This window comes from Natrix helvetica, assembly GCF_964273705.1.
Source record: "Natrix helvetica genome assembly, chromosome: 11".
In the NCBI taxonomy this organism is placed as follows: Eukaryota; Metazoa; Chordata; class Lepidosauria; order Squamata; family Natricidae; genus Natrix; species Natrix helvetica.
The window spans coordinates 11,796,992-11,803,154 of NC_138562.1; positions in this window are offsets into that span (position 1 = coordinate 11,796,992).

Sequence of the window (6,163 nt, forward strand, 5' to 3'; positions counted from 1 at the left end):
GAAAAAAGAAAAAGAAGAGGAAAAGGAAGAAGAGGAAGAGAGAAAAACAACGAAAAAGAAGAGGGAGAGGGAGAGGAGAAAGAGGAAGAGGAAAAAGAAGAAGAGGAGGAGGAGAAGAGGAGGAGGAGAGAAAAAACAAAGAAAAAGAAGACGAAGGGGAGGAAGGGGAAGAGGAAAAGGAAGAAGAGGAGAAAAGGAGGAGAAGAAAGAAGAACAATAACAATAACTTCTTTTGCTATATCTTCAAGACCGCCGAGAGGAGCAATGGTAGAATCTGACTGTGTTAATGGCATTTCCCGACAAGCAAAATATGCAACCTTTTGCGAGCCGCAGCTCCCGTTTGCAAACGCACAGAGAAGCTGCAAAAGAGCCAGAGGCAGAAGGACCATGCTTTGGTCCTTGGTGACCAGTAGATGGTGCTGATAGGAAAGTCATCATGGAACTCCTTCTATTTTTGCTGGCCATGATTTCCTTGCTGCAAAGAAATCCTCTCTGCTTGGCTCCCTTTCCTAGCAGTAAAAATAACTCTCCCCACCACCACCCCCGGCTCCTGGGTTCACTAGAGGGGACACCCAGAGTTATTTACGACCTCCAGAAGATTCCCGAAAGAGCAACGTTCTGCAGCCATTCAGAAGCCACAAAGATAAATGGCTGCGTGGGGGAATCGTCTCAGATTTGCTAATGGAAATGAAGAGAATGGAGATTCTTCATCTTGGACACTGGTGGTTCAATAATAGGCAGGCACCCCTGGGTTGAGGTTGGACAGGGAGAGGGAGGTTGGTTCCCGCAGACTCTGGCAAAGAAGGAGGAACTTTTGGGAAACAGCCGGACTAGGATGGCGACCTGAGAAGGAGACAGAGCAAAAGTTGTGTGGAGCAATCCGCATCCCCACCTGGGTTAAGAGGGCACGATTCCAATGCCACAAATTATTATTTTTCAGGCGCTGGTTTTAAATTGCAGAGCTCCCTATTGTAAATCTATTTTTCCCAAAGTAACTTTACTTTTTTCATATTTATGTGCAAGGAGCATGCCTTTCTTGGGTGCACCTTCCCAAATCAATTGAGCACTCTCCTCTCCTCTCTCTCCCTCTCCCTCCTTCCCTCTCTCCTCTCCCTCTGTCCCTCTCCCACTCTTCACTCACTCACCCTCCCTCCTCTTCCTCTCCCTCCATCCCTCCTCTGTCCCTCTCTCACTGTCTCCTCTCTCTCCCCCTCTCCCTCTCCTCTCTCTCTCCCTCCTCTCTCCCCCTTCCTCTCCCTCTCTCCCTTTCTCTCCCCCTCCCTCTCCCTCCCTCTCTCCTCTCTCTCTTTCTGTGTCTCTCCCTCCCCCTCTCCCCTCTCTCTCTCAACACACAGAGTGCAGCTGCCTGTTCCATGGCGAAATCCATTTTGATAGATCTTCTAAATCCATTCCAACATAAATCCGTTGGGGATTTATTGTGATCCCCTAGATGAGGTTTTTGATTTTGCTGTTATTCAAAAGGACTTCTCTCCCACACTGTTATTCTTCAACCACAGTCACATTATTGGGGAGAGGGGCAGCATATAAATTTAATGAATAATAATAATAATAGTAAATAAAATAGCAGATGAATAGGCATATACATAACTGGCAACAATCACCGTTTTTGTCTTAAAGCAATATCCCAAATTATTCAAATCATTTCAGTCCCAGTCTTCCAATAACGTCAACATCTTATCCCCGTGTCTTCTCCAGCCCTTCAGAACACTTTTTAAAGGGGGTAATTCTGAGGCCAAAAAAAAAAAAATACGTAATGCTCACATCTAATTTGTTGTCAATTTCTGCCCTGTTTAACTTTTATTAAGTCTTCTTGGAGTTCAGCCCAACCTTTGAAGTAAAGGTAATGTTCCCCTTGTACATCTGTGCTAGTCATTCCCTCTAGGGGGCGGTACTCATCTCCATTTCAAAGCCAAAGAGCTAGCGCTGTCCAAAGATGTCTCCATGGTCATGTGGCCGGCATGACTCAATGCCCAATGCGCACGGGATGCTGTTCCCTTCCCACCAAAGGTGGTTCCTATTTTTCTAATTGCATTTTTTGCGTGCTTTCGAACGGCTAGGTTGGCAGAAGCTGGGACAAATAACAGGAGCTCACTCCATTACGTGGCACTAGGGGTTCGAACCGCTGAACTGCCAACCTTTCTGATCAACAAGCTCAGCATCTTAGCCACTGAGCCACCGCGTGCTTTCAATCTTTGATGACTACGTGGAAATCTCCTTGATTTTTTTTTCTTATTTGGGTGCTTAAAAATCATACACACTACATAGAATCATACACAAATTATTCCAACTAAAATTCCGCTCCTGAAGCAGGCACCGCTCGGTAGCCATAAGTTCAACTGTTGCCTTATTGTGTCCAACAACCATCCAGCTACAGAACATAATACTGTCATGAATACAAGTTAGATAAATTCCACCGCTTCAAAAGTGGGAAAGAATTTTGCTTGGCCTGTGATTTTTTCAGCTGGATTTACTCTTCTACAATAAGATCTAGGCTGAATCCTACATTTCTTTGACTGCCTGGACTAGAATTCTCAGAGCAGAAACTGCGTACAAGCATCTTTGTATCGGGGGAAATTGCAGTTTTGTTTTATTTAAGGTAGGGTTGTGTGAGGTTTACACTGAGTGGCCTTCTTGATACGTTCCAAATTTAGCTTCCTCCATGGAAGGCAGAGAGGGACACGGTGGCTCAGTGGCTAAGATGCTGAGCTTGTCGATTAGAAAGGTAGGCAGTTTGGTGGTTCGAATCCCTAGCGCCGCGCAATGGAATGAACTCCCATTACCTGTCCCAGCTTCTGCCAACCTAGCAGTTCGAATGTACATAAAAATGCAAGTAGACAAATAGGAACCACTTTTGGTGGGAAGGTAACAGTGTTCTGTGCGCCTTGGGCGTTTATTCGTGCCAACCACATGACCTTGGAGAAGTCCTCGGACAGCGCTGGCTCTTTGGCTTTGAAACGGAGATGAGCACCGCCCTCTCGAGTTGGGCACGACTAGCACACATGTGCGAGGGGAACCTTGATCTTTGCCTTTACCTTTATGGAAGGCAATCCAAAGGTATACAGAAGAGAACTTTCTAATCCCGTCTAATTTCACAGTTCTCTAAAATGCAGAGATAAAGTACCTGAAGGTCCAGAGATATAGAGAGAACTTGGAGAAATAGCCAGTCAACTGAAAAGGAGACATTTGTGGAAAGACAAACTGAGTGAAGTGAAGATAAGGAGGCACCTAGGAAGCCGATTAGGAGAAGAGAGAACAGGTAGAAGCCAAATGGCTAACAGAAAACATCAAAAGGACCTAAATGTAGGAAGAGTTGAGTGCTATTAGCACAACAAATAAGTGGTCCAGGATGATCAATTGTAAGGGAATTTAGAGATGGCTTTAAGGAGGAGGTTTTCAGAGGGCAAGCTATGAAGAAGTGACTACACAGTCTCAAGATGGAAGCCAACATAAACAAGAGGCTGGATATAATTTGCTTTGATTTTGTTTAGCCTAAGATGGGACCAAGAGAAACACCAAACAGGAGTTTCAATTATTTTACTCTCTGGATTTTGAGAGGCAGGTAATGTAGTAAAAGTCATTGAACAGGTAGGTTTGGATTGGCTGCCTTTGGTCAAGCAGGTAGAGGTCCCACTAGCCTCCCATCAATCCCAAACTCTGGATATTAAGGCTGATGAAAAAACACACAACAGGCTGACCCTGTTATGTATCTTGCCTGGTTATGTTTGTCCATCATTTTCAAAGAGGACCTTGACATCTAACAGGTTGTGGGCTGCCCACGATGTATCCACAGGTGGCTGGTAAAGCCGATACGGGCACAGAATGTCCTGCCCCATGTGGGGCAGACATGTGTGGGCACCACTGTTGCAGCGTTTGCAGCTCTGGCTTTGCGGAGTGCTCGCTTCTCTTGTGCTACGGTTGTCCTTCTGTTCTCAAATGTCTGGCAGCCTTGGTGGATCAGTGTGTGCCATGCCGATCGGTCTTGTGCCAGGGTTTCCCAGGAGGTGGTGTCGATATCCAGGGACTTGAGAGAGGCTTTCATCCTGTCTAGTTACACAGGGCATTGTGGGCCACCAGTGACCAGCGAAAGTGGCAGCAGAGTCTGACAGTGAGGAGGTTGGGAGGAGCATGGGCCAGTCCTGGAGGCTGGGGAAGGCTCAGATGAGGGCTCTGTGTCAGAGGCAGAGACCGGGCCGAGGCCATCTGGCAGTGATCAGCTGCCTACTGAGCTCAACAGCAGTGAGGCAGAGGAACAGCTGGAGCCTGTTCCCAGTGTACGCATGCGCTGAGCTGCCAGAAGAAAAGAAGAACTCAGAATTCAGGGTAGACTTAGGAGTAAAGTCACAGGTGGAAGGTGATTGGCCCCTCCCATAGGAAAAAAAAGAGGAGCGAAAGGGGAGTGGGCTTTTGCGGGAAACAATTTGTTTGTTCGGTCGTTAGATTCGTTTCAGGAGTGTGAAGATCTGTCCGTGAATCTCAGAGACTCTGTGCCCAGTCTCTCCATGCACAGCACCTCATTTGGAAAATATTTACATGGCAGCTTTCCAAGGTAGATAAGATCTGTAGTTGTAAATATTCCTTTGAAAGACTGTTTGCCAGGCCTCTGCTGAACGTGAATGGGAGGAATTCACATTTATTTAATAAAAGGAGTTTTGTCGTGACTCTGCCTCCTGCTCTTTGGGGAAGCCTAGGTCAGAACACGAGTGTAGTCAAACTACTGTAGAAATCACTCGCTCATTCTCTCTCAAACAACAGACATACACCAGAAGGGGAATTTTCCTTAGCACAGCTGGATGCTACTTCCATCCTGGTAGAACTCGACCAAACTTGTGAATTGTACTGTTCCCTGGGGGTTTCTACCATCTCAGAAACTTCGCTTGTACAAAGTCTCCTCATAATTATCGCCGTGTTTAGCATTCTTGGCCGATGACTCCTTTGATCCTTGCCTCTACTCAATAGGAGGAATTCATAAGGGCAGATTTCATTTCATACTGGGGAGTGGGTGCTCCTTCCTTTTGTAGAAGTGGCCTCCTTTTTAATATATATATATAAGCAATATATATTGTTTACATATAAATATATTGAATACAGTATAATTGTCCTGATGTTCCACTTGCCATTGAAACAAAGGTAAAAGCAAAATAACATCTATACTATTTTAAACAGTGCTAGTATTGTACAGTAGTTTCCGACCATCATATTTTAGTATGTCAACTTATCTATCATTCTAATAGTTACATTCTAATACATACATAAGAACTCTTTCCATGTCCACCGAATCTGATTCTTTCGCATTCCTAATTCTACCTCGTGTTTCTAACCATTGATAGAATTATCCCATGTAGCATAGTATCCTGTATCTCCTTTATCTTTCATTTGTAGCATTAGTCTGTCCATTTCTGCACAGACTAGTATCTTCCTTATTGTCTCCTCCTCTGAAGGGGTCTTTTTCACTCTTCCACTGCTGCGCATACACTGTTCTTGCTACGCTCGAGATGTATAATATGAGGTATATTGTCCCTTTATATTGCAGCTCTTTTCTTTTTGGATCTTTGGCCTACCACATTTTCTATTATTCTACTATGCCATTTCTATTGTGGGAAAATGGGAAGGGGGGATGGTATGGAGTTAAATGATATGTAGATATCTAGAAAGAGTGCAGAGAAGAGCAACAAAGATGATTAGGGGACTGGAGACTAAAACAAATGAAGAACAGTTGCAGGAACTGGGTATGTCTAGTTTAATAGAAAGAAGGACTAGGGGAGACATGATAGCAGTCTTCCAATATCTCAGGGGTTGCCACAAAGAAGAGGGAGTCAAACTATTTTCCAAGGCACCTGAGGGTAGAACAAGAAGCAATGCGTGGAAACTAATCAAGGAGAGAAGCAACTTAGAACTGAGGAGAAACTTCCTGACAGTTAGAACAATTAACCAATGGAACAACTTGCCTCCAGAAGTTGTGAATGCCCCAACACTGGAAGTCTTTAAGAAGATGTTGGATAACCATTTGTCTGAAGCGGTATAGGGTTTCCTGCCTAGGCAGGGGGTTGGAGTTGAAGACCTCCAAGGTCCCTTCCAACTCTGCTATTGTGTGTGTGTGTGTGTGTCTAGTCGAAATAAAATTCCTTTCTAGAAAGCCAAGGTC